A 23,499-nucleotide genomic window follows, 5' to 3' on the forward strand; every position below is an offset into this window, starting at 1 on the left:
CAATTATTTTCCAAACCTTGAATGTGTTTTTCAAGCTATTTTGTCAGTGCCCGTGCCTTGTGCCCATACATTAGCACAGAGGGGACATTTTTATTTAGGAGTTAGAGTTTTAGGTTGAGAGTATGTAGAATTTTTCTAGACTTTATCTAGTTTGGTAAAATCATTGCATGCACACGCAATGCATACATCTCACACTGCATGCTTCCATCAGAGTTTATGAGGCTTCCAATATACTTGAATTTTGCAACCTCCTCTAGCTTGTCAGTGGCCGGCTAGGCATTGTATTAACACTGTTGCACATGACTTTTGTTGTTTTTGTATTGATTGCCGATCCTGCTTGTGAGGCTGTTTGCAAGTTCTCGGATCTTCTGAGTATAATCAGATCCAAGGCAATTTGTTGTCAATTTGAAAATAATCCTTTTTTTATGGGAATAAGTGATTAGCCTATTGCCCAACTCTCCTCCTTTTTTCCTGGCTTGGGACAGGCTGGTCCCCAAGGCCCTTGAGGACCTGGTTCCTTGCAGGTGGAGCTAAATCTAAATGGACTGTTTTATGGTATCCATGACAGTGGAATGTTTTACCCTTCAACAATTTTGATAAATTAAAACAATATTTAATTTTGGAACACTTGAAAATTAATTGTTAACTGTCTGAATGAAACTACAATGCCAAATTGGTGAAAATTAAAAGTCTGTTGAAGCTTTACAGATTATAGAGGATTGTTTGCAACAAGCCATAAGTTAGAACCTGAAAAGTACCATTGTGAACTGTCAATGTAAAGCATAGCTGGCTTATAAGACTACCTAATGAAAACTTAACCAGCTGGTTGCAAATAACAAGTAGAAAAGCAAGTTATTTAAAGTTTGACCACACTTTCATTGTGATAATCAATTTTCCCAATAAACCAGTATTGTCTTAGTCATGATTCTGCAAATTCTTCATTTATTCAAGTGAATGAAGTGAAGAAAAGATTCTAAATTTTTGAATTTTATTAAAGTCATGGACATAATTTGAATTTAGTGTTTCATAACAGAGGGAGAGATGATGCTTCATAACAGGCAATGATGAGTTTCCTAAAAAGAAAACATGGATTTACCTTGGTTATTGCAAAAATCAGCTTTGAAAGTAGCTGATAATTTGGATGCAGATATTCATACGGTTAAATGAGAAGATGGTTCAACGAAATTCAAAGTCAACAAGTTCATTTAATGGGCTTCAATGAATAGCACCACTGTGACATTGTAGATTAGCTATATAAACACACTTGTCAAAAGCCCTAAGTCCTTATATGAAAATAACAACAGTTATTTAACAAAAAGGAATAAAAGCATAATAGGGAAAAACTTAAAGGTTCCTTTTGCTTGGATTAATTTTTCTACAATGCTTTTGGAACTATAAGACATGTGCTTTTGAACATGTGGCACGCGCCACCTGGTGTACGAGATTTTTAAAAGCAGGAACTCCTACGGTCAATCGTGTAAATCCAGACATGTGGAACTACTTATATTTCTTCCTTGTCATCTTTGAATAAGTCACTTTTGGAATTTTACCCAATCCTCCTACTAAAAAGGACTAGAAGAATAATGAAGGTACTAAATTAATGATAAAATCTTGCTTGTCGAAACCATACCAATTTGTATAGAGCAATGCTGATCTATAGTCTCGAAGCTCTGCACAGAATGATACACATTGAAATATGGATTTGAATGATTTCTTAGTTTTCATCTTTCTTTTTTTGTGTTCACTGACTCATTGTTACTAACTTGTGAAAAAAATATATATATATTTGAAGTACCAACAATAATGAAGGTTAAATCTGAATGAGAAATAAAAAAAAATCAAATGAATTTACTGAAAAAATATGCATTGTCAGTTTAATATGCATATGCTGATATTTATTCCTTAAAATCTTGATTAATTTTTGATGTCTTAAAGTTATAAAAATTAAAACATTTAAAAGAATTTTTTTCAGTAAGTACCAGTTTTTTCAGCAGCAACATTTTAAGAAATTTAGAATTAAATGTCCTGTGAATTACTTTTCTCGATTTATCAGCAATGAACCGAACCAATTGTGCTCAAAACCCTTATCAGGGCCATACGGTGGTGTTTTCTTTGTGGATGGTCAAGTTTTTTACACAGTGAAGTGCAGACGGTCTGGTATCACAGTGGTATCCTTTTCTAGTTTAGCTTAAAGCTTATTCCTATAGGCAATGCAAAGAACTCCCCCTAAAAAGAAAGTCCCCCCCGGATCCCACTCCAAATACAAATGAAATTGATCCATTTATGCCCCACCCTGGCTGGTCAAGCTCTCTATCTCAAAGCTCACATGATAGTTCAAATTCTGAGAATAGGACAATGATTAGTGCTGAGGCTAATGTTAGTATAGATGAAAATGGCTTTCAAGAGGTCCTTTTTAGGAGCTGAAAAAAAGAAAAAAATCTCCCCAGTCAAAAGTATTTCACCTCCCCCTGCCCAGGATTCTCCTCCCCAAAACTTGGTAATTTACCTCAAAATTTCTCCTATTACCCCCTTTGAGATAATAAAGATTACTACAATAAAGGTTGCAATCTTTAAATTGTTAAAATCAACGCTCTCTCTTAACATTCACCGTGATGGATGTTTGCTAATAGCAATCCCAGATCAGAAATCAGCAGATACAATAATTAATCTAAAATCTCTACTGAATATCCCAATTCATTCATCTAAATGGAACCCACAACAATCCCCCGAAAAATAGTAGTATTTAATGTTCCCTCAGAAATACCTATTCACGAGTTAAAAGAAGTGCTTTCAGAAACGTCTTGTAACACTCTCCCTGTTGAAGATCCCAGCCAACTGGGTAAAGCCAACTCTAATGGCGTAGAAACAACCGGATCTTTCTTTTTTACACCGAAGGAGAAAAATTAACATCCCAGAAAAATTATTCCTGGTTGGGCAAATCAAACCGCACAAGGCGCACAGGCCAAAACCTATCCAGTGCCAGAAGTGTCTCAAACTGGGACACACAACAAACAAATTCAGTGAAATTCTCCTAGCCTGTAGCAATTGTAAAGGCTCCCATCCTAAAGAGTTGACAACTTGCAACAACACTCAGCCTACATCTATCAATTGTAAAGGCCCACATGAATCTACCAATAAATCACTATGCCTTGCATATAAGAAAGGAGCACTAACACTCCAAATAGCAACAGAAAAGGCCATCCCATACTTTTTTGCAGCTATGGAAGCAAATGCTGCCCAACCACACCAAGTAAAACCCATAATAAAATCAACCCAAACTCCTAAGTCAAACACTCCCAATGCAACAAGTACCCCTAACAAAACACAATCCTCTAAGCCCCCTAGGTCACATCCATATCAGACAGAATCACCAAGCCAACAAGCCTCCTTGTCCAGTGAGATGAGGTCTTCCTGCCCCCCTCCCAAGACGAAATAAACCAGAAACACTACCAGGAATTAATCCTTTAACTGAAAAACCGGATGCACAACCAAACATGCAAACTCCAAATATATGCCTATTCATTCTAAACTGTAATGCAGCTCAGGCCATGAATGTACAACAAATACAGAAAAAAAATCATAGCATAATTGGCAAAAATCTACATCAGTAATCCTATGCTCATTAAATCAAAAAAAAGATCTTGCTTTACTATTACCAAAGCTGATCCTTGATACACAGTCATATGAAAAATAGATCAACAAAACAACACATATCAGTACTCCAGTGGAACGTAAAATCACTTACAGAAAATAAGTTGAATGAACTAATATCTTTTATGGATAATAAATCCATTGATATTCCTTGCCTCAAGGAAATTCATTTAACCCAAAATCAACAAATTAAGTCTCTGGGATTTACTATCCTGAGAAAGGATAGATCATCAGAGAGAAAAGGAGGTGGAGTAGCCTTAATAATTAATAATAACATAAAATTCTGTGGAATCAACATTCCAGATTTTGTAAATGACGTTGATGCAATTGGTATCAGTTTTTGGCTGCATAATATAAAAACATACATAATAAGCTTTTATAACCTTAATGGCCAAACTACAGATGTCATGGATTTCTTCAGTTATATAAATTAATTCTAATATGTTGAAAAATATTTGTGGAGAATTTAATGCCCACAGCGTGTTTGTGGGGGAATAAACCAGTAAATAAAGCTGGTAAGTTCATTGAACATATGATTTCAAATAATAATGAATTAGCTGTTGCTACCCCCCCCCCCAAACATGAATACATATTTCAACCCCAAAAGTGGCAGTTTCTCTACAATTGACCTACAAATTGTGTCATTAAAATTGAGAGTCCATTTTGAATAAAATTGATAGTCTATGTACAGACCACTGCCATAGTTTGCCCCCTAAATGAACCTGCTGAAACTATCACATACGTCCAAATATATTAACACTAAAGCAAATTGGCCTATGTTCGAAAATAAGCTAAATGATTACAAGTTTCACCTAAAATTACAAGTTTCACCTAAAATTCATGTATTTCAAATGCAACAGCTGACACACATGCTGAATTTTTGGCATCCTTACTAATAAATACAGCTAACCATGCTATCCCCAGGACAACACCCAGGAAAACCTTCCTCAAACACATTCCCAAAGCATGGTGGACAAATGCGTGGTTTAATTGACTATATCGTCTCACATCTCTTCTATTATACATAAGGCTATGTCTGTCTTTTTTCTGTGTTTTTACAAGTGTCCTTATCCGTTTTCTTGTATCACGCGAATCGTTGTAAATGTGTAAGGGGATATTTTCACTGTGTATTTTCCTACGACACCTTAAGGGTTGAATTTGTTGGTGTACCACTGGTTTTATAATGCTAGGTTCCTCAATTAGATTGCAGAGTGCCACTTCTTCTTCTTCACTCAATGGGAATGTGAACCATACATTATCCACATTCTCATCAATAAAATCCTAAAAAAAAAGAAAAAAAATGGTGAAGCTAATGCTGCCCAACCACACCAAATAAAACCCATAATAAAATCAACCCAAACTCCTAAGTCAAACACTCCCAATGCAACAAGTACCCCTTACAAAACACAATCCTCTAAGCCCCCTAGCTCACATCCATATCAGACAGAATCACCAAGCCAACAAGCCTCCTTGTCCAGTGAGATGAGGTCTTCCTGCCCCCCTCCCAAGACGAAACAAACCAGAAACACTACCAGGAATTAATCCTTTAACTGAAAAACCGGATGCACAACCAAACAGGCAAACTCCCAATATATGCCTATTCATTCTAAACTGTAATGCAGCTCAGGTCATGAATGTACAACAACTACAGAAAAAAAATCATAGCATAATTGGCAAATATCTACATCACTAATCCTATGCTCATTCAAGCAAAAGAAGATCTTGCTTTACTATTACCAAAGCTGATCCTTGATACACGGTCATATGAAAAATAGATCAACAAAACAACACATATCAGTACTCCAGTGGAACGTAAGATCACTTACAGAAAATAGGTTAAATGAACTAATATCTTTTATGAATAATAAATCCATTGATATTCCTTGCCTCCAGGAAACTCATTTAACCCAAATTCAACAAATTAAGTCGCTGGGATATACCATCCTGAGAAAGGATAGATCATCAGAGAGAAAAGGAGGTGGAGTAGCCTTAATAATTAATAATAACATAAAATTCTGTGGAATCAACTTTCCAGATTTTTTAAATGACGTTGATGCAATTGGTATCAGTGTTTGGCTGCATAATATAAAAACATACATAATAAGCTTTTATAACCTTAATGGCCAAACTACAGATGTCATGGATTTCTTCAGTTATATAAATAATTCTAATATGTTGAAAAATATTTGTGGAGACTTTAATGCCCACAGCGTGTTTGTGGGGGAATAAACCAGTAAATAAAGCTGGTAAGTTCATTGAACATATGATTTCAAATAATACTGACTTAGCTGTTGCTCCCCCCCCCCCCAAACCTGAATACATATTTCAACCCCAAAAGTGGCCGTTTCTCTCCAATTGACCTACAAATTGTGTCATTAAAATTGATAGTCCATTTTGAATAAAATTGATAGTCTATGTACAGACCACTGCCATAGTTTGCCCCCTAAATGAACCTGCTGAAACTATCACATACGTCCAAATATATTAACACTAAAGCAAATTGGCCTATGTTCGAAAATAAGCTAAATGATGAAATTACAAGTTTCACCTAAAATTCATGTATTTCAAATGCAACAGCTGACACACATGCTGAATTTTTGGCATCCTTACTAATAAATACAGCTAACCATGCTATCCCCAGGACAACACCCAGGAAAACCTTCCTCAAACACATTCCCAAAGCATGGTGGACAAATGCGTGGTTTAATTGACTATATCGTCTCACATCTCTTCTATTATACATAAGGCTATGTCTGTCTTTTTTCTGTGTTTTTACAAGTGTCCTTATCCGTTTTCTTGTATCACGCGAATCGTTGTAAATGTGTAAGGGGATATTTTCACTGTGTATTTTCCTACGACACCTTAAGGGTTGAATTTGTTGGTGTACCACTGGTTTTATAATGCTAGGTTCCTCAATTAGATTGCAGAGTGCCACTTCTTCTTCTTCACTCAATGGGAATGTGAACCATACATTATCCACATTCTCATCAATAAAATCCTAAAAAAAAAGAAAAAAAATGGTTTGTTCATAGATTCATGGTTGGGGGTTGTACAGTAGAAGCAACATGTTATACAAATTTCATATATTTTAAGTCTTTTTTAATTTTTATGTTTAGATCGGGAACCTTGCTTGGATGACTCTCACTACATCACACCTGTAAGACCAAATATGAGACGTATTAAATTTATTTTGTATTGTTTCAATTTTTTGCATCTGGATCTTTGCATATGCACCACAAACGATGACCCTATAGTCAATATGGGGTCTTATATGTGACTTATAAAACTGGAGTAAGGTTTTCTCCTTACAACCCCAGGGTGTGGAAAAGTCTTTTTAGTATTCTTATTTTTCTATAGCATTTTTTGATTGTGTTTGAAATGTGGAAGTGGAAGTTAAGTTTTTGGTCAAGTATGAGACCTAGATAATTAATATGATTATCTTCTGGAATAGTTCCACCAAGAAGGGGATTACCGGCATGATTTTAAAAACAATCAGAAATTAAACTATTTTCAAATGAAAGTGCAATAAGAAACATTTTTCACCCCAGATCATCTACATGAAATTTTCTGGGGTGAATTTTCAGCAGGAATGGAATTGTCTTCGGGGGGCTTTCCATGGAAAAGGGGAAGGGTATTTTTACATGAAGACAACTTTCTAGGGTGGAATATTTCAGTGGGTGAAGGAATTTTTCTTAGAGGGGGGAGCCGGACATTTTAATGATAACGATAGCCTTGATTTCCAAAATATAATGTATAAAAACATAAAAAAATCTCTTTGGTCACTGAATCATTTTCTTGTTTTGGAAGGCTTAGCATAATGGGTTTTATGAGGTGTGGAGGACAAGTGGCACCATATGTAATTTCCATCGAATATTACGACGGGAATTGTGTCCGAGTGAGAAGGAGGCGCAATTGGGTATGAGGCGAAATGATAAGAAGAAAAAGAATACGGAGAATTAATAGTCTTTTTGTTCACCATTATCCATGAATAAACTGATTTAGTTGATGGAATGAAGTCCTATTCCTACAAGTTAAGTTAGAATAAAAGAATGAGGTATAATGGTATCGGTTTTACTCCGATCAGTAATAACATTTAAAATGAAAAGGTATAATAGGGGTCTAACTCGTAGCACTGTGCCTGATGGTCCCAGCTCTTCACGAAACTACCATCTTGCAACTGAAGCAGTTTGATCTACGAGATGCATCTCCTCGTCCTTGGTTAGTGGTACAGTATCCCAGATGTCAGTCGTTGTTTTTAATTCCACTATTCTTATTTTCTTATGTCGTATTTTCTTCTCAGGCTTGAAATGGTAAAAATGGCTTTATTTTCCATGTGAAATATTCAATATTTTATACAGTTAAGACTATGCCAATTTTTTTTCCCACTCAAAACTTAATTTCTCTCTTTCTAGCATTTTATTGGCTTACACTGAAAATAATTGAACAGAAAAAATAAAAGCCTGATTAATATTTACTAGTTGGTGTGAGAAAGATAACTAAACGTTTGGGTAATCACTATAAAATACATTAATAAATATCTGTCGAGGAGGTATTATTCCCCTACCTAACATTATATTGGCTTACACTGAAAACAATTGAACAGAAAAAATGAAAGTCTGATAAATATTTACTAGTTGGTGTGAGAAAGACATCACAATGTTTGGGTAATAGCTATAAAATACATTTAAAAAAATATCTGTCGAGAAGGTATTCTTTAACTGAATCCCAAGCTTCTGAACCCTCGTGCAACTGAACCCTCATGTAACTCAACCCTCGTGTAACTCCACTCCATTTAACTAAACCATGTGTAACTGAATCATCGTGCAAGTGAATCTCCGTGCAAGTGAACTCCCCGTATAATCTATTCCTCGTATAATCGATTCCTCGTATAACCGAACCCAAATACAACTGAACCCCCTTAGCTATCTGATAAATGGTGCTTACCCTAGAAGTTGCAGTTAGCTCGCTACAAAGTGCTCGTGGTGCATAGTGAATTACGGTTTCTCTCGTCGAATTCATGTTAGTGCTGCCTGTCTCGTGATTAAGCTTTGTTCGTTTTTGACTTAACATTTGAATATCCAAGTCCTGGAAATAAAAATCAACTTCAGTATTTTCTAGTCATATGTTTACCGGGGTATTAAATAACGCCCCCCACTATCACACTCAAAGTACTCTAAGAGATCCTTCTGCCATCAACCCAATCCCCCAAAAAATATTTATTCAGAGATTTCTTGTTAAAAATTTTTAATTCAAGTCCTCTACACGGGTTTTTCGCCAGCAACTCGGCCCACAGTACGGCACTAAAAGTACTCTAAGACAACCCGGCTCCCATCACCACATCCCTCCAAAAATATTTATTCAGAGATTTCATGTTAAAATTTTTTATTTCAAGTCATCCACACGGGTTTTTCGCTAGCAACTCGCCCCCCCCCACGATCACACTATAAGTACTCTAAGAGATCCTTCTGCCATCAACCCACCCCCCAAAAATATTTATTCCTAGATTTCATGTTAAAATTTTATTTCAAGTCATCCACATGGGTTTTTCGCTTGCAACTCGGCCCACATAACAGCACTAAAAGTACTCTTAAGAGATCCTTCTGCCTTCAACCCATCCCCCAAAAAATATTTTTTCAGATTTCTTGTTAAAAATTTTTATTTCAAGTCATCCACACGGGTTTTTCACTAGCAACTCTGCTCACAATACAGCACTAAAAGTACTCTGACAACCTGCACCCATCACCCCATCCCCCAAAAATATTTTAAAATGATCTTCTCATTGAGTTTGCTTAAAGCGTAGTGAGATGCAATCTCACAGAAAAAAAAACAACCTTCTAATCAAAACAGCTGTTATGGACATGTGGAATTTATCTTAGCTCGCATATTTACGGAAAAGTTCACCTTTCTGTGTGAAAGTCAAAATGATAAATAATTCCGTGTGGAACTCAGTGCTAGGAAATAAAAACGATTATATTAGTCGAGGAATAAAGTGTATTTACTTACCATTATAAATCTCTTATTCTCAATTTAGAATGAGTGAATTTATTATTTAGGTTTATTAGAACTTATATTAATAAACTGACTCAGAAATGAACGACTTGCTCGCAATATATACCAAAAGAAAAAAAAAAATTATCTCAAGGACGAATGTAAATCACTCTTTTTTATTTGTAACCAATCACCAATCAACTTATCGTATATTGAGCAATCTCCGCTGTCTTGATTGGCGCTAAAAAATGTATGTTGCCTCAAAAACCACTCTGGTTGAGTTATACAATCACGACTATACTCCCAAAACATGTTGGACCACATTATAGGTTGCCAGCTTTTTTTAAATGTCTACGTGAAGCTACGCTGCACATTCTTGTACAGTTGATATCAATAACAAAAACCTAGTCTGGTTGTCATATACAACCATGACCATACTCTCAAAACATGTTGGACCACTTTATAGGTTGCCAGCTTTTTTTTTAATGTGCATGCGAAGCTATGCTACATATTCTTGTGAAATTCCTTGTGCAATTGATATCAATAGCAAAAAAAAACAATATGATTGTCTTATACAACCTTGACTATTGTTTCAAAACATGCTTGGGCACTTTATAGGTAAAGGCTTTGCCAGCTTTGTTGCAATGTCCACGTGATACCACACTGTATATTCTTGTAGGGTTCCTTGTAGGGTCTGGATCGCGTATATAGATACTACTTATGGCCATGAATCCTTTTTTGCATAAATAATGCTTAATATCTTTGAAATTCATAAAACTTACTGTTTATTTCTTCTTCTTTTAACTTCATGTTTTTTTTTTCTAGAAAATTCAGAAGACGTCAATTTTTGTAGGAGGTTTCTCCTTGTGTTTAGCAATATACAGTAAAATTAAATAAGTATTTCTTTGAATTAACTATATTAGTGAAAGTGAAAAATTTATATCTGTTGCGACGATTATATTTATTAATATTTTTTTCTGCACTGAAGACGGCTCGTTTTATACAGGTGAAATGTCCACTTTGTTTTTTTGTTTTATTTTATCTCTACTGGCCTTAGTCTCGTTTGTTTGTTTCTTCATTGAGTTTTTCTCTCTGTTCTTTCTCATGGCTGGCCAATTTGGCTTAAGATCTTTCACAGATAGTTTCATAATGCCTAGAGTGATTAGAGCGGGTAAAAAGGGTAATTCTAATGCCTAGAGGACAAAGGAAGAACCTAGATTTATAATAAAGATCGAACTCTTCCCTATACTAATCCGGGTTGCAGTGGTAGCTAGCAACCTAGTAAGAGACGATCATGTCCAATGTTAAGAAATATAAAAACCCATAGCTCCTAACAAAGGAGTCAGATCAAATTCGAAAGTACACCATTAGAACCGCCTTGTCCGAAACCCCTGTATAAGAAACTTTCTGTCCCTTGGCTTGAACAGCAAGGGAAATATATTGGCTTGAAAATCAAGAAAATTGGCAGCTACAACAACATTCTGCCTAAACGGCATATTCTTTTTTCTTTCTTTTCCACAGATAGCTTGGCACTGGAACATCCTAGAGAATTGTTCATTAGCTCATTTTAAAGGAAATTAATTGGGTTAAAAATCTATAGTAACTAAAATAAATTATTTCTAAAAGAGAATAAATTTTTCCACCAAAAACTGCATTTTTGATGTCTTTTCACACTGCAGTCTTTCAAACATAATCGTATACCAGCTGTAAGATTTGAACCCACGCCTCCGAAGAGACTGGTGGCTAACACCAGTGCCTTGGACCACTCGGCCAGGCTGCCTCTTATAATTTGGGTTGCAGCAGTAGCTAGCAACCTAGTAAGAGACAATCAGTCCCATGCTAAGAAATATAAAAACCCAAAACTCCTAAAAATAGAGTAAGATCAAAACAAAAGTGCATCATTAGAACTACCTTCTCTGGAACCCTACTAGATAAATAATGAATGTCGTCATAGCTTTATATTACAGCTATGACGTGAATAGAAAAACACGAAATTATGTTGTGGTTCCTGAAGACGTCATGAAATAATATCATTGCGCCATGACGTCATCATGAAATAAAATCATTACGCCGTGACGTCATAATTACTACTTAAGATTACAATAAAGAACGACACCTAGCCCATTAAAAATGAAACATAAATAGGGATTATGTAATTTCCATCAGTATCATGGCTGTAGAGACGGCTGATACCTAGTAAAGAACAAACCATTACAGCAAAGAACATTTCATGTTAAAGATTGATCAATGATGCCATAATCATAGTTTTTAGCCAGGTCGTCTCTTACTATTCCAATCATGAAAAAGCCATAGGCTTTTTCCTGTTTGTAATTTCACATCATCCGGTTTGTAGTAGTACCTAGCAACCCTATTAAGAGACGATCACGTCCAATGTTAAGATATATAAAAATCCAGAACTCCTAAAAAAAGTCAGATCAAAACAAAAAGTACACCATTAGAACCACCATATCTGAAACCCCTGTATAGGAAACTTTCTGTCATTTGGTTTGAACAGCAAGAGAAATATATTGGCTTGAAAATCAAGAAAATTGTTTTTAACCACGTCATTCTCCACAAAAAGCATCTTTTTTTTCTTTCTTCTTATTTTTCACAGATAGCTTGGTACTGGAACATCGTAGATAGTTGTTCCATGGCTCATTTTAAAGGAAATCTCTAGATCTAGTGCCATTTGTACTTATTATTTTTTAAATAAAATCAATTTTTTGCGAAAATTTACGAACTGTAAATGTTCTCATTCATAATTAGATAATGGTTAGATCAAAGCAATTTTAATAAAGAATGACCTCTTGCCTATACTAAATTTTATATGCCACTTAATTATAGTATAGGTTAGTAATTCAACAGATAGCTTGGCGCTGGAACATCGTAGTAAGTTGTTCAATGGCTCATTTTAAAAGAAATTAATGGGGTTAAATCCGGGTTGCAGCGGTAGCTAGCAACCTAGTAAGAGACGATCACGTACAATGTTAAGAAATATAAAAATCCATAGTTCCTAAAAAAGGAGTCAGATCAAAACAAAAAGTACACCATTAGAACCGCCTTGTCCGAAACCCCTGTATAGGAAACTTTCTGTCCCTTGGCTTGAACAGCAAGGAAAATATATTGGCTTGAAAATCAAGAAAATTGACTAACCGCGTTATTCTCCCCAAACGGGATATTTTTTTCTCTTTTCTTTTTTTTTGTATCCAGAGATAGCTTGGCACTGGAACATCGTAGAGGGTTGTTCAATAGCTCATTTTAAAGGAAATTAATTGGGTTAAAAACATTTTGTAAATAAAATAAATTTTTTCTAAAAGAGAATAAATTTTTCCACCAAAAACTGCATTTTCGATGTCTTTTCACACTGCAGTCTTTCAAACATCCGGGTTGCAGCGGTAGCTTGCAACCTAGTAAGAGACGATCACGTCCAGTGTTAAGAAATATAAAAACCCATAGTTCCTAACAAAGGAGTCAGATCAAAACAAAAATTACACCATTAGAACCGCCTTGTCCGAAACCCCTGTATAGGAAACTTTCCGTCCCTTGGCTTGAACAGCAAGGGAAATATATTGGCTTGAAAATCAAGAAAATTGACTTTAACCACGTTATTCTCCCCAAACGGGATATTTTTTTCTCTTTTCTTTTTTCTTTTCCACAGATAGCTTGGCACTGGAACATCGTAGAGGGTTGTTCAATAGCTCATTTTAAAGGAAATTAATTGGGTTAAAAATCTATAGTAATTAAAATAAATTATTTCTAAAAGAGAATACATTTTTCCACCAAAAACTGCATTTTTGATGTCTTTTCACACTGCAGTCTTTCAAACATAATCGTATACCAGCGGTAAGATTTGAACCCACGCCTCCGAAGAGACAGGTGGCTAACACCAGTGTCTTGGACCACTCGGCCAGGCTGCCTCTTATAATTTGGGTTGCAGCAGTAGCTAGCAACCTAGTAAGAGACGATCAGTCCCATGCTAAGAAACATAAAAACCCAAAACTCCTAAAAATAGAGTAAGATCAAAACAAAAGTACATCATTAGAACTACCTTGTCTGAAACCCTACTAGATAAATAATGAATGTCGTCATAGCTTTATATTAGAGCTATGACGTGAATAGAAAAACACGAAATTATATTGTTGTTTCTGATGACGTCATGAAATAATATCATTGCGCCATGACGTCAATAAAATCATTACGCCGTGACGTAATAATTACTACTTAAGAACGAAAAAGATGTAAATTCTCTCATTCTTGATTAGAATAATGGTTAGATCGAAGCAAGCTATACGCAAGTTGAGAAAACAGTACTACACAAACAACAGAGATAGTATCTTGAAAAGAGAAAAGCAAAGGTATTCAACCGACCAGGCGTATCGAGAAGTAAAAATTGAGAGAGCAAAACAAAGGTATTCAACCGACCAGGCGTATCGAGAAGTAATAATTGAGAGAGCAAAACAAAACAGCAAGATGTGTTATCACAATGATGAAGATTATAGACATGCAAAAATTCAGACAGCCAAACAAAAGTTCAAGGAGAGTTATCACAATGATGAAGATTACCGCATCAAATATAAGAAAAACCAAAAGCAAAGGTATTCAACCGTCCAGGTGTATCGAGAAGTAAAAATTGAGACAGCCAAACAAAAGATCAAGGAGCGTTACTGGGGTGACAAAATCTATAATGAAAAAATTAAATTCTCTGCGAGGTTGTACCGAAGAACGCATAAGGACAAAGGGAAAAATTACATTCAGAAATACAAGAAGATGGCAAAAATGCAGGCTGATCTTTGTAAATTGAGAAACATTTTACGCATGTTTTATCGGGATCACGAAAAGTATTCAAAATTACAGATTAAAATTCTCTTTGAAAGAGCGGATGCTGTTGAAAAGTCGGCTAGAAATTCTTTGGCAACGCTTCATAGTAATATCCAAAAGAAATGTTGTCAGTTTAACGAAAATTACATTAAAAGACCATCATTGGAATAACAATTACATACATTTGAATTAGTTAGCTATTTGATTGTTTAAGGCTCGTCTCTTACTATTTCAAAGAAGAAAAAGCCGTAGGTTTTTTCCTGTTTGTAATCAGTTCATTATCTGGGTTTTAGCGGTAGCTAGAAACTTACATAAAGGACCCATATAGTTAATAATAAAGGGTATTTGTCAATTAGGTCCGAGTTTGCAGTGGTAGCTAGCAACCTAGTAAGAGATTATATTAAAGAGAGAATTTTAGCCCATAGTAAGTGATTATACAAAGTTTCGGTATAGTTAATTATAAATTGGAATTACATTAAAAGACGATAATTGGAATAACAAATCATTGTATACATTCAATTTAGTTATCTACTTGATTGTTTGATCAGGGTTGCAGCGGTAGCTAGCAACCTAGCAAGAGACGATCACTTCCCATAGTAAAAACTAAAGTAACCCATAACTCCTGAAAAAAGATTAAGATCAAAACAAGAAGTACACTATTAGAACCGCCCTGTCTAACAATTCTATATAGCAAACTTACCGTCCTTTGGCTTGAATAACATTATAGTAAAGAACGAACCTTAGCCCGTAGTAAAATCCGGGTTGCAGCGGTATACATTAAAAGATGATCATTTGATCCGGGTTGCAGCGGTAGCTAGCAACCTAGTAAGAGACGATCACGTCCAATGTTAAGAAATATAAATTATATTAAAATCCGGGTTGCAGCGGTAGCTAGCAAACTAGTAAGAGACGATCACGTTCAATGTTAATTTATAATAAGGAACGACCTCTTGCCTATACTAAATTTTATACGCCGCTTTATTATAGTACACGGATAGGTCAGTAATTCCACAGATAGCTTGGCAGTGGAACATAGTAGAGAGTTGTTCAATGGCTCATTTTAAAGAAAATTAACGGGGTTAAAAATCTTTTGTAATTAAAACAAATTATTTTTAAAATAGCATCAGTTTTTTGCGAAAAACTGCATATTTCATATTAAAGTTACATTACAAGACGATCATTAAAATAAAAATACTTTGCATACATTGGACATTATTAGCTGCCTGTTTCTTTGAGGTTCGTCTCTTATCCGGGTTGCAGCGGTAGCTAGCAACCTAGTAAGAGACGATCACGTCCAATGTTAAGAAACATAAAACCCCTAACTCCTAAAAAAGAGTCAGATCAAAACAAAAAGTACACCATTAGAACCGCCTTGTCCGAAACCCCTATAAAGGAAACTTAACGCCCTTTGAATTGAATACCAAAGAAAATATATTGGCTTGAAAATCAAGAAAATTGACATTAACCACGTTATTCTCCACAAACGGGATTTTTTTTTCTTTCCGCTTTTTCTTTCTCCTCAGCTAGCTGGGCACTGGAAAATCATAGAGAGCTATATAATAGCTCATTTTAAAGGAAATTGCTACATCTAGTGCCTTTTGTAATTAAAAATAAAATACTTTTTAAAGTAGAATCAATTTTGTCAAAAAAATTGCATTTTTGATGTATTTTCATGCTGCAGTCTTTTCAAAGTTATTTGAATTTTGAAGCAATCAAACAGTTCATGGTAATGAACTCTATAGTAATAATAGCTACTTGTCTCACTAGTAACCGAAACTCTAAAGAACAAAATTTTGATACCAATAGATACATCAATTTACAGTAAGAACGATCTCTCACCCATAGTAACTGATATACGGCAGTTCCAAGGGTAGCTACAAGCTATCCAGATTGTAGCGGTATCCAGGTTGCAGCGGCAGCTGTAACATGGAGTCTCTTTGCTTAACAACAAAATAAATATGTCGGATTGTTATTAAACAATAACCTAACAAAAAATAAAACTAATTTTAAAATTTTCAGGTATTTTTCCAGTTTTTACACAAGGGATCAATAAATTTATCATAATCCGGGTTTCAGCGGTAGCTAGCAACCTAGTAAGAGAATCACGTCCAATGTTAAGAAATATAAAAACCCATAACTCCTAAAAAAAAAGTCAGATCAAAACAAAAAGTACACCATTAGAACTGCCACTTCTGATCCGGGTTGCAGCGGTAGCTAGCAACCTAGTAAAAGACGATCACGTCCAATCTGGGTTACAGCGGTAGCTAGCAACCTAGCAAGAAACGACCACGTCCAATTTTAGAAATATAAAAACCCATAGCTCCTAAAAAAGGAGTCAGATCAAAACAAAAAGTACCCCATTAGAACCGCCTTGTCCAAAACCCTGTATCAGAAACTTTCTGTCATTTGGCTTGAACAGCAATGGAAATATATTGACTTGAAAATCAGGAAAATTGACTTTAACCACGTTATTCTCCACAAACGGCATATTTTTTTTCTTTTTTTCTTTCTTTTCCACAGATAGCTTGGCACTGGAACATCGTAGAGAGTTGTTCAATAGCTCATTTTAAAGAAAATTAATTGGGTTACAAATTTTTAGTAACTAAAATAAATTATTTCTAAAAGAGATATATAGCAGCGAAGCTTGGAAAGAAGTACACGGTCATCAGTCAGAATCTAGCTGTTTGTGAAATAAGCTAAGGCCTTCGAAAGTCCCAGCCCGAAAAATTCTCTAATCTAGTTCTCTTATTGGGCAGTTTTCACGAGCTCATAAACTATTTGAAAGCGGTTGGATCTCTCATGGATGGAACAAGACTAGAAGAAGCTATTTCTGCGGCAGAAATTCTCAGGGAAGGTATTATGAATAAGGTCCTTTCAGTAAAGAATCCTTACCAGGCACTCCATGCTCACTTCCAGGTCTACGAAGGAATGAACACACTCTGGTGGGAGGCATTTGAGAATTGGCTTGAAACATCCTGCTTCGTTTTAGTGTCATAGCTGATTGATGCAATTGGACGCTTCAAAAGTGAAACTAGTTCTGAAGCATGTAAACAGATAGGAGATGCGTTGGACAGTATTGCTCCGCTTTTCTCAAAGTACAACGAGTCCAGATCTACTATAGGGAATCATAGCCTCTGGATCAACAATTTAGATCTTATCCGTGCCGGAAACGACTATCTTTATGCTGAAAGAGCTGCGGACTAGGGATCATTTTTAAATGCCACAAAAGAGATGATTCTCATTTTTTTTGCATCTGGAAACCATAAACAAGCCGCAGTTGCGCTTAACTACCTAAAAGAAATGCCACGCCTGCCTGAAAAAGCAGGCAGGCGTAAAGTCCATTATGGCACTTTATGGAGACGTATGGCACTTTAGGAGTTAAGAAAAAAAGATCGGTTCAAGGAGACAATTATAACTTTGAAGTGAGACATGAAATAAAAATTTTGTTGATTAAGCTGAATAAAAAACAAAATCAATTCAAAAATTTTCAAGTATTTTTCTAGTTTAATTAAAGAGCTAATATTATTGCTCAGACACCAAAAATATTTTTGCACTTACATAATTGCCTTATCGATTCTGAACTGTAAACTAAAATCAAGTAAAGAATTAATTTTTTTCTACAGAAATTAGCACAATAGATACAAACTCAACTATGGATACAAACTTAACACAATAGATACAAACTTAACGGTAACGAACTGTATAGTAAGAGCGACTCGTGTCAATATCACTTTATATCTTGGAAAATATGAAAAGACATCTCAAATGCAGTTGTTTTGTAGTAAGCGATTCTATTTCTATTTTTTGTTATGTTATATGATTAAAAAAGGCACTAAGACTTAAAATTTCTTTTCAAATAATTTTTGTTCAGTATTATATTAATAATATATACGTCTTACCGTGTTTAAAAGTCTTGAATTCAATTTAGTTTGTTTTGTTTTTTATTCGGCTTAATCAACAAAATTTTTATTTCATGTCTCACTTCAAAGTTATAATTGTCTCCTTGAACCAATCTTTTTTTCTTAACTCCGAAAGTGCGTATCTTCAGTGCCATACGTCTGTAGAAAAGAAATTCAATTTTTAATTTTATGTTAGATTTCAGTTCAGAATCTTTAAGGCTTGTATGAAAACTGCAAAAATATTTATGGTGTTGGAGCAATAACATAATTTTTAAAATTCTAACTAGAAAAATACCTTGGACATTTAAAATCAGTTTTGTGTTTTGTTCAATTTCTTCAACAAAAATATTATTTTATCTTTTAGTTCAGAGTATAATAAAGATCGAACTCTTCCCTATACTAACTTGCATACGCAACTTCACTATAGTTAAGATTACAGTATTTATATTTTTACATTAAAAGACGATCACTAAAATAACAAACCATTCCATACATTGGACTTAGTTAGCTACTTGATTGTTTGAGTTTCGTCTCTTACTATTTAAAAGAAGAAAAAGCCTTAGGCTTTTTCCTGTTTGTATTTATAGTTAAAAAACGAACTCAAGTCCAAAGAAACTGAACACTGTGGTTCATTCATATTATTTTCATTATTTTAGCTAGAAAGTAAATAAACAATATTCTTTTTTATATTTTAAATTGAAAAGATAGTGCTTTTAATTCAACATATTAAAAGTTCTCCCCGACGAGGAACCGAACCCCCTTCTCCCAGGTAATAAGTGGGCATACTTACCATTAGACTATCGAAGACTTATAAAATAAAAGTTACATATAAGATATGATAATAATTTTTTTTATCCGGGTTACATAAAGGCTCGATCATCGAATTTTTACATTAAAGAATCCGGGTTGCAGCGGTAGCTAGCAACCTAGTAAGAGACGATCACCTCCAATGTAAAGAAATATAAAACCCCCCAAGTCCTAAAAAAAAGAGTCAGATCAAAACAAAAATTATGTTAACATAATGTTAACATATGTTAACTTCTTAAAAAACTTCTTAAAAAAATTTAATGATTTACCCCTCAAACCATACACCTTACACTTCTTAAGTAGAAGTTCATGATCCACAGTGTCGAAAGCTTTCATCAAATCTAAAAATATAGCACCCATTTTAAAACCTTTATATAATACATCATTAATAATAGTTGTCAAATAAATCATCACCTGTTTCGTTGTCCTTTTTCTACGGAACCCAAATTGAGTCTCTGCCAGTAACTTATGATCCTCCAAAAAAATTATCATCATTTTAATACTAAAACACGAGAAATGATGGGTAAAACAGTTATCGGTCTATAGTTTCCTGGGTCATTTTGAATACCACCCTTTTGATTTGGGGTTATACGGGCGACTTTAAAACAGTCTGGGAATTTTTCTTGACGAAAACACTCATTAATTAACCCACATAAAACTTCAGCTATCTTACTCTTTCTCTGCCCCTTTCTCACTACTCTCTTCTGCTATTCTCCACTCTCCTCTTCTCTATATTGGATAAGGCTTCAGTTTTAATTCTTAATCTGTCTAGTCTTGAGTTGTTGCACCAATTTCTGATAACCATTTTGATTATCATTTTAGGTTGGAGATAGAGGAGGTAGCGATGCACTGCGACCGATATTAGAAGAAACTAATATTGATGAAGAAGATGGCGCAACTGTCAGGTTTGTCACATCCCCTTTTAAAAATTCACTAAAAAAGTTAATTAAAGTGCTCATTAACAATGTAAATAAATTACTGTCGCGACGAATGAACGTTTATTTTCCTAATCTTAAAGTCAAAAGGAATGAAATAAGCTAATTTAATCTCGACATAGTATTGTTCGTGAGAGATAATCCAGAAAATAAAAAATATGAACTTATTACGGAGAAAGACTAAAATGTGACGAATGCTGATGTTCGCCGGTTGAAGTCCGAACATTTTCTTGGAGAAAAAAATGACGGATTTGCACCCCCTCCCTTTTGATTTTATAAATTTCCCTGTGACCCCTCTCCCCTGTAAATTATCGTGAATTGATACCACTGATTGTTGCTGTTTACTCTTTTGGGTTCCCCAATTAGTGGTAAAAATAAAAAAAAATAAAAATTTTCCAAATAGTTCATATCTCTTGAAGGATTTGATTATTTTTGAGCTCCAAGTCCACTTTTGATTTTTTATTTTATCACCATCTGTAGAAGGATGTAAAAGTATTGGATTTTCTTTAGTAGTGAATATGAACCAAAGTTGTGGGACTCTGTTATGCGCTCTACAAACAGCTAATCAATTCAAGCCACGCTTTAAATTTTTTCAAGATAATGCTGGAAGCTTGAGAAAGATTTTAAACTATAGAACTTCTTAAAAAAAACGGGAAATTCTTCTTGGAATGACCTTATGCAAGGGCCCAAAACCCAGGTATCACCAAAGCAAAGCGAGTGCCATTGATATGGGCCTATGACCAGAGCTGCCGATTGCAATGAGTAAAGTGAGTGAAAAGGTGCTGCAAAAAGTTCTCAGATATACATCAATTTAAGACTAAAAGAAAAAGTTTTCGGTTTGTAATGGGTCATGCGACACCTATAATTATTTCTATATTTTAGTATAGGGATGGGTTGTTCCTTATGGGTGATTTGTGTAAACTAAATCTCGATTATTTTTTTGGATTAATTTTTTTTTTTTTGGGGGGGGGGGGGTATTTGGTGCCCCATTGAAAAAAAACATCAAAATATTAGCATAAAAGAAACCTTGCGGAAACTACGATATGTACTGATATCATCATGACTAGTTTTTGCTTTCTAATAAAAAGAATTTATTAAAGAACATTATACTTTAAAAAACAATGAAAGATAAAATTGAAAAGCAGACATTCATAATTAAAGCAGACTAATTAAGGAGAATAGTTCAAATATTTAGAAAAATTTAATGTTTTCCCAGCAAAGAGTAGAGCTCAATGGCTGGGAGAAAACCTCGCACCTTTTTTTTATTATTATCATTATTTATTGTAGTATTTGAGAAGCATTTATTTTCCTGTAATTTAACTGTGTGTATTTTTTTACCCTTTGTGTGCCCTTTGATTGTATTTGATGTATTATTTATTACTAAAATATTGTTTAGTGAAACGAAAGCTGCTGAGAAACCTTATCCAGTCAAGATTTATCCATGTGTTGAATTTTTTAATCCAGCAAGCTCGGTCTTCCGTATCCGTGTCTCAAGGACTCGTCAACAGGTAAGCGAAATTAACTATAAAGGTGTTGACATTTTCAAATACCCTCTCTCCAACGGGCATCGTAACGGGTACCCGTTATTTTATTAAACGGGTGTGTGTTATTCCCTATATTCCATAGTTTTAAAATGTTTCCTTTTGGCTCAGCCAACACCTTTTCCAACGACGGTAGTAAATAGGTTCTGCTTGTAATGACTAAAATCCTTCATCCCAGATTACACAGTTTTTGTCGCCTTCAATGTCGTAATCCTCAATTGCTCCATGCAATTCTCCAGTCTAAATCAATAATCACACAACAAAAATCTATCTTTCATCAATTCAAAACTTAAATCACACAAGCTATTTCACTTTTCAGCTATAACTACCGCACAGCACAGAGCGCCTAAGGGGTTACTCGTTTAGGGAATTATTTTTTCTGTCTTCAAAGATTTACCAAAAAGAGTAATTACCAGTAAAAATAGAAAAATTTACCTCCAAATCCCTGTTTGATCCTGTTTATTCCAAACAAACTATTTGATTCAGGGCTCTCATAAATGTGAGCAAGGCCGTACCTCCTCTTTTCAAGCCAGGTTTTTCTAAGCTCAGGTTTAAAATCCAAAACTCTGAAATTACGTTCTCAATAATAGCGGATTTTTTTTTTAGTCATGTTTTCTCATTTTAAACTATTGTGGTATCGTAACGGGTACCCGTTATTTTTTAAACGGGTGTCTGTTATTCCCTATGTTCCATAGTTTTAAAATGTTTCCTTTTGGCTCAGCTAACACCTTTTCCAACGACGGTAGTAAATAGGTTCTGCTTGTAATGACTAAAATCCTTCATCCCAGATTACACAGTTTTTGTCGCCTTCAATGTCGTAATCCTCAATTGCTCCATGCAATTCTCCAGTCTAAATCAATAATCACACAACAAAAATCTATCTTTCATCGATTCAAAACTTAAATCACACAAGCTATTTCACTTTTCAGCTATAACTACCGCACAGCACAGAGCGCCTAAGGGGTTACTCGTTTAGGGACTTATTTTTTCTGTCTTCAAAGATTTACCAAAAAGAGTAATTACCAGTAAATTACGTTCTCAATAATAGCGGATTTTTTTTTAGTCATGTTTTCTCATTTTAAACTATTGTGGTATCGTAACGGGTACCCGTTATTTTTTAAACGGGTGTCTGTTATTCCCTATGTTACATAGTTTTAAAATGTTTCCTTTTGGCTCAGCCAACACCTTTTCCAACGACGGTAGTAAATAGGTTCTGCTTGTAATGACTAAAATCCTTCATCCCAGATTACACAGTTTTTGTCGCCTTCAATGTCGTAATCCTCAATTGCTCCATGCAATTCTCCAGTCTAAATCAATAATCACACAACAAAAATCTATCTTTCATCAATTCAAAACTTAAATCACACAAGCTATTTCACTTTTCAGCTATAACTACCGCACAGCACAGAGTGCCTAAGGGGTTACTCGTTTAGGGAATTATTTTTTCTGTCTTCTAAGATTTACCAAAAAGAGTAATTACCAGTAAAAATAGAAAAATTTACCTCCAAATCCCTGTTTGATCCTGTTTATTCCAAACAAACTATTTGATTCAGGGCTCTCATAAATGTGAGCAAGGCCGTACCTCCTCTTTTCAAGCCAGGTTTTTCTAAGCTCAGGTTTAAAATCCAAAACTCTGAAATTACGTTCTCAATAATAGCGGATTTTTTTTTTAGTCATGTTTTCTCATTTTAAACTATTGTGGTATCGTAACGGGTACCCGTTATTTTTTAAACGGGTGTCTGTTATTCCCTATGTTCCATAGTTTTAAAATGTTTCCTTTTGGCTCAGCCAACACCTTTTCCAACGACGGTAGTAAATAGGTTCTGCTTGTAATGACTAAAATCCTTCATCCCAGATTAC

The 23,499-nt window shown here is 34.8% G+C and overlaps 1 long non-coding RNA gene across 2 annotated transcripts in view; it reads left to right on the top strand.

Annotated features, from left to right (window-relative positions):
• The window catches only part of LOC148957054 (uncharacterized), a 41,558-nt gene that overhangs the window by 8,971 nt on the left and 9,088 nt on the right, over positions 1-23,499 (top strand). The window contains exons 2-3 of one of the 2 annotated variants that reach the window (XR_016142483.1): positions 19,986-20,068; positions 21,495-21,606. The exons of the other annotated variant lie outside the window; for it this stretch is intronic. This is a non-coding gene — a long non-coding RNA (uncharacterized LOC148957054). The remainder of the gene's footprint in view (positions 1-19,985; positions 20,069-21,494; positions 21,607-23,499) is intronic. 2 annotated transcript variants of the gene reach the window in all.

The sequence above is a fragment of the Artemia sp. Qi Xiang Cuo genome, chromosome 1, assembly GCF_049724085.1.
Source record: "Artemia sp. Qi Xiang Cuo chromosome 1, ASM4972408v1, whole genome shotgun sequence".
Classification (NCBI taxonomy): Eukaryota; Metazoa; Arthropoda; class Branchiopoda; order Anostraca; family Artemiidae; genus Artemia; species Artemia sp. Qi Xiang Cuo.